The sequence below is a fragment of the Sinocyclocheilus anshuiensis genome, unplaced genomic scaffold, assembly GCF_001515605.1.
Source record: "Sinocyclocheilus anshuiensis isolate Anshui unplaced genomic scaffold, SAMN03320099.WGS_v1.1 scaffold1265, whole genome shotgun sequence".
NCBI classification, from domain to species: domain Eukaryota; kingdom Metazoa; phylum Chordata; class Actinopteri; order Cypriniformes; family Cyprinidae; genus Sinocyclocheilus; species Sinocyclocheilus anshuiensis.
Window position 1 is genome coordinate 138,912 of NW_015551081.1, and position 6,665 is coordinate 145,576.

The following is a 6,665-nucleotide window of genomic DNA, read 5'->3' on the forward strand; positions in this document are numbered from 1 at the left end:
TTATTTTTTTTTTTTTTTTTTTTTTTTACAGAGGATAATCATTCCTGGTTTCAGAATAAAACCCCAAAATAAAAATTGAGTCATTATTAACTCATCTGAATGTTTTTCAAATCTTTTATGAATTAATTTTCTTTAATATAACAGAAATATATATATATATATATATATATATATATATCCCCCTCAACGAGCCATTAATGAATAAAATAAAATAATAAAATACCAGACTGATATAACAATATATATATATAAAATTTCCCTGGCTGCTCTTTTCCATATAGTAAATAAAATGCAAGACCAGACTGATATATAATACAATATATATATAACAAACTTTCCTGGCTGCTATTTTCCATATAGTAAATAAAATAAAATAAAATAATAAAATGTACACTGTAAAAAAAATTCCGCAAAATTTGTGAAAAAGATTTGTTTGTAAAAGCTGTGGTTGCCAGAATTTTACCGTAAAAAAATATGGTAGCAACATTTTAGGTTTTATGGTTTTAACTTAAAATACAGTTAAATACCGTAATTTAATTAACTGATATAATGTTAATATGCCAACCTATTAAAGTACTGAAATCTGTTTTGTACCTTTGTAATACACTGATAACCACCAAATGCAGGTGGTGATGAGTCACATGATGAGCCAAAGCCCATCACAAACAGCTTTTAAATAATAACATATATAGAAGGTGCACAGTGTCATTCACACAAACACTAAACACCATCATGGTAACACACATGAAACTGAAATAATGCAATAATTATTCATTTAACAACATTAGGTGTAACATACAACCAGGGTGCGAACTACGGGGGAGCTGGGGGAGCTCGGCTCCCCTTAATCAGACATGGGCTCCCCTGAAAACGTGATTTGTGAAATTTTGGGGGGTCTCAAAAAATATTGACAATGTGTTATTTTGACGTGCAATTTCAGTTTTGTGTAATGTGATCATCGTGGATTATTATGTGTAAAATTGCAAAAATATCATTGCTTGCATAAAGCAAGTAGTGCATACTTGTAGCTGTTATGTATCTTTGTAAGTCATTGTAAGCCCACGTGCAAGCGTGACTTGCCTGACTAGACTTGCGCAACCCCCCCCCCCGTTATAAAAAAAACAAAACGTGGGCTCCCCCAAAGTCCACGGTATAGTTCGAACACTGCATACAACCCTAATATACAAAACTGATCAGAAAAAAAAATAAGAAGAAACAGTTATTTTAACAAAAAAACATCAAATTTGAAATGTAACTCAGGGAATTCTGGGAATGTCAATTTACGGTTATTCACTGTAAATTATACGGTCTTTTTCACTTCCAAAAACAGTATACTATCGTAATATTACATGTAATGTCTAATGCCGTTTTTCACTGTATATAGTAGGGGAATTTACCGTTAACCATTTAACAGGTTTTTACTGTAGCATTTTTACAGTCTTTTACTGTTAAATTCACGGTCATTTTTTTTTACAGTGTATGTAAAATAAGCTCCTAAAATAAAATAAAATATAATAAATTAATTAATGAATAAGTAAATCATCATACAGGTATAATAAATGTAATCCATTAAGACTCTATATTACTTATATGCATACTAAGCCGCCTTAATCTTTTTTGTTGTGTTTTTTTCTGAAATCTTGCATACATTCCTATATGATTTGTAAAGGTGCATCACATTATAGATAGATAGATAGACACAGATTCATTAATGGCTCATTGAGGGGAGATTTTGTCACATGCTCGTCTCTGTTTGGGACATACTAATGAGGCCACCGCGCAGCAATTAATGAATGTCTGTTTCTTTCTTCTTCTCCATTTACTTGCTCTTTTTAACGGTGAATGGATGCCTGACACAGACGAATCATGTTAATGAGCGTTGGGTACGGAGAGAGAGGGATCTTTGGGTCAGACGCTCTCATGAGCACATGAGCCTCATGATCAATGGAGAGGAAAGGTGTGTGTGTGTGTGTGTGTGTTGGGGGAGAGGGTGTCTCACTGTTACCATAGAGACGAGAGGACAGTGGTCTTGAACATCACTACTGAGCAGGAGGGATGCTCATACAAGCTGTGGGAAAGGTTATAAACGCTGGTGTGCATGAAAATAAGGGTTCAGATAAGACGGAGGACATGGTTGTATTGAGGTAGAGTTAAAGCTGGTCAATTACTAGTGCAATAATAAACATTTCAAACACTTGATATAGAAGGTCCAAATACATTTTTGTTGGCTTTGTAGCTACTGCATTAACGTGAAAAGGCTTAGTGTCGTGTTCATCAAGGCATATTTATGTAACGGTTCTTTTCTGAGACGTTTATTGGAATCGTTCATGATGTTGTCGTACATTTGGCAGATGTGGGAGAATATGTGTTTACTACACAGTCTATGACTAAGTAAACACTGCTCGAATGATACAACAATAACACGCACGCTGCCATCTAGCGGTGACACAGTGATACAACGCTTCTGATGTGTGGATTGGAAAATGTTTTGATGAAGATGGTGTTGATAATCCAACCAGAACTGTAGACAAAACTCTGGATCCGTCCATGCAGTGGCTGACATGTAGAGCAAAAAGACTGACTTGCATTTGAGTTATTTACAAAAATGAAGAAATAAATAATAATGTGGGCGTTATTAACGAGTCTGTTGACTTCAGTTGCCATTTGTTGATTTCTGTCGCCATCTAGTGGACATACATGGAAAGTGCTACAGATCACATGACTTAAATGACAAGACACTTAAATCAGAGTAGGAATACTGTCTTTTCGTCTTTTCTTTTCTTTTTTTTTTTTTTTTATTCTAAGCAAATTAGCAAATTAAACTGGAGTAAAAGTAATACGTTTGCACCTGCTGTATATTTCATTTCATATGGGTCCTACACATCTTTGTAGGCAGTATTATATTAGTATTATTTAAGTACTTATAGTATTTATTAATGTTTTGAATTAGCTTTTATTTTTATATTTTTAGTTTTCATTTTAATTTTAGATTAAGTTTTAGTAATTTTAGTACTTTTTCAGTTAGTTGCAAAGACAACAGTTTTTTATAGTTTAAAAAAAGTTTTTTTTAAGTTTACGCTTGTCATCTAATATTTGTTTTATTTTGTCAACCTTATTTAAATAAAGAAAAGCTTTTATTTTTATATTTTTGGTTTTCATTTTAATTTTAGTTTAAGTTTTAGTAATTTTGTTATGTGCTTTTGTCAATTTTATAAACGTTTGTTCTTTAATGAATATTATCATTTTGCTTATTTATTTTAGTTTGAGTCATTTTAGTACTTTTTCAGTTAGTTGCAAAGACAACATTTCTAATTTTCATTTTCAAGTTTTTTAAGTTTACGCTTCGCATCTAATATATGTTTTATTTAATAGCTTTATTTAAATAAAGAAAAGCTTTTATTTTTAGATTTTTAGTTTTCATTTTAATTTTAGTTACAGTTTTAATAATTCTGTTATGTGCTTTTGTCAATTTTATAAGCTTTTGTTTTTTATAAATATTATTTTGCTTAAATTGATTTTAGTTTTAGTAGTTGTAGTACTTTTTTCAGGTAGATGCAAAGACAACATTTCTAAAGTTTTTTTCTCATCGGATATTTATGTTTTATTTATGTCAGCTTTATTTAAATAAAGAAAACAGTTTAATAGTTTAGTTTTAGATCTCTGAAGATTCTAAGTATGCAAAATGCAAAACAAAAGTTTTCAAGCAAAGAAAATAAATAAAAATACAAATGCATTGGTTTATATTCATTACCATACTATATGCTTACATTTCCCTTAATGTACAACAAATTTGAAATAGTGTCATATGGGCTTTTTATAGTGTCAAGCAACACACATTGAACATTTTCTGTTCAGCAGAGCTCCTCTTTTGTTCCAGATATAAAATAATTACAATACCCAACCATCATGACAGAATATTAATTGTACAGGATAGACTAGTCATAGAATATAAATACATATTATGTTATTGAATATAATTTATTCTTGAATGTCTTCGAGGATCTGTAAATCTCTGACCCAGTGAGTGTTGTGTTCATCTTGTTTCACACCATAATCTCTCTAGGTGGTCAGATTAACACATTTACTTATGAAATGGAAGGCACTCATCCTCTGAAATTCACAGCTCACATCAGACCAGACCTGCTGACACTGAACTGACAAAATGTTGTACATGTAATACTTCTACTCAAATGCAAACAAACAGGATGCAAATTCAAGAAAAACAATGAATTGTTAGATTGGAAGAATTAGTAGGATTGATACGATCATCAGATTTGTATGATGTTACACAACCTTCTGAATAAAGAGATCTGAGCTTTGAACCAAACCAACCAACTCAACAGTATAAACTTTGATTTGAAACAAAAAAGCAAAATACAAAGGTAAAAGACTGTATCTCTTATGAGGGAATAAACTAATCAAGTCGTTGGATCGATCGTAAATGGCTTAATATAAAAATACTGACTTACAGTCTTTGATTTAAGAATGAAATAATATGTTTTAAATTTATTGTAAAATATTTAGCCAGTATACAAATGTACAGATAGTTAGACTGACTTAATTATCTCATTCATTATACTCCATGGGAATTTGCATGATAACGTCTCTAGGTTACGTATGTAACCATGGTTCCCCTAGGGAACGAGACGCTGCGTCGAAGTCACTTTGGGAACGCCCTTGCGTGACCGCGTTCTGAAGCACGTGTCAAACTTCGACGCAGCTCGAGTTCCTGAAGGGGAACTATCACTTCAGGATTACAGGTGCAGATAATTTTGCTATTTAACACTTTTTAGTCATTAAAGGTTTATACATATAGAGCCTATCACTCAAAATGCTGCTGTGTGTGTCTGAAGAGCTAATCTCAAAATACAAGCTAACAATCATTAGCAGTGGTGTAGCCTTATATTTAAAGATCTGAGCTGTACGTTAAAATCCCAAAGGGGCTTTATTGTGTTCTTGTCCAAGACAACTTCAGGCTACTCTAGGGGGACTTAACTTGTAATTAGCATACTGTAAATTGCATTTAAGCATTAACTAAATGACTTATTAGTCATAATTAGAGGTCAAGTATGCAGTTTCTGTGCTACTACTGCCACCTAGTGGAAGAACAAAAGTAAAGCATATTTTTAAACAACCTTTGCAAATGCCTTTTATCACACCCGTTATTTTTATCCTTACAATATCTTTCTATGTTATCTGGGGCGTGACAGTAAAGAGTAAACATATGTGGCAACAACTTGAAGTTTAGCTTACCTGTGGAGAAGAAATTCTGCGAGACCTAAACATTCCGTCAAATTCCTCCAACTTGTAAAACAAGATGTCTTTCTCTGTGTATTTTAGCAAGTTTTCGATGCTTTGCTTCCACTTCTCAAACGAAATCTGAATTTGTTTTGCTACTCCAGCTAAACACCCCTTGGATCAGCTTGCTACAGTAGCCACGCCCCAGGCTCTCGCTATTGGTTGATCTGGAAAGAGATTGACAGATCCGGGTGGACACTCTAAATGTTTCTAAAAGGTGCTTTTACGGTGGCCGAGAGAGCTCAACGCGCTGTAACTTAAGAAAACACATGCAAATTGAAAAAACACCAGCAAATTTAATGTTCTTTTTAGCAGCATCATATGACCACTTTAAAAAAAAAATCTTAACCTCAATATTGCATCTCTTGAATTTGAATAAATAAAACTATGATTTTTCAATTGGTTGCAAATTGCTCAGGGCTGATGACACATGTAAATGTAGTTCATAAGTAATATTAATCAAAAGCTATACACAATCAAGCCACCTGTCTGTCTGATGAATATGCATGACCTGTTTACATCATTTGTATATTAATTTGTCACTGTCACAGCATGAACGCTCCAAATCAGACCCCTCAAACCTCTTGAATATTAAATGCCTTGTTTTTTTAATGTAATATTTCACTTCACTAAACTTAAAAAATAACCCTTCACTTGCAAGTTAATTGAAGTTAATCTGTACTAGACAAGGAAAATTCACTGCCCTGCAAAAGTAATTTCAATCTTGCATAGGAAAATGCAATTAGGGAAGAGCAGGGCCACATATTGGTAATGACCTTTATGAATGACATGTAGATACATTTCACAATCCTAAATGGCCGAGTCAAAAGCACCGTGAGATCTAATGCAAGTCTCTTTCAGTGTGAAATATCAGCTTTGAGAGTTTGGATATTGCAGGTAGAGCTTTTTAAATTCAGAGGAAAGGTGAAAAAGGCTTTTTCCCTTTTAAAATGCAACCTGCTGTTTAGCAATAGGGGATGAATACGACATCAACATCTCAGTTTTGTTTACATGTGAGATATTGCCTCACAGTGCGCCACAAGCTGTTGCCTGGAGACAGCAGTTGGCCCCTCCATCATCTTGCCGTCTAATCCGTTCGGTGGGGCGCAGGTTTAGAGGGGTCCATTTCAGGACATGAAGCGCCTCCTACTGTACTCCTCACATGAAAGCCTCAGGATGGTTCGGCTTTGTGAAGGAAGGTTCTTTGAAAATTTAAAAGAGAGAAGAAGGCATCCTGTATAGTATTTGCTGTGATATGATAATACGCATATTTAAATCACTTTTTTGTAAAACGTTGTACCGGCATCCAGTGGTCAAGTAATAAATTGCATGTCCTGCTGCCTCTGATACACACACACAAAAAATTA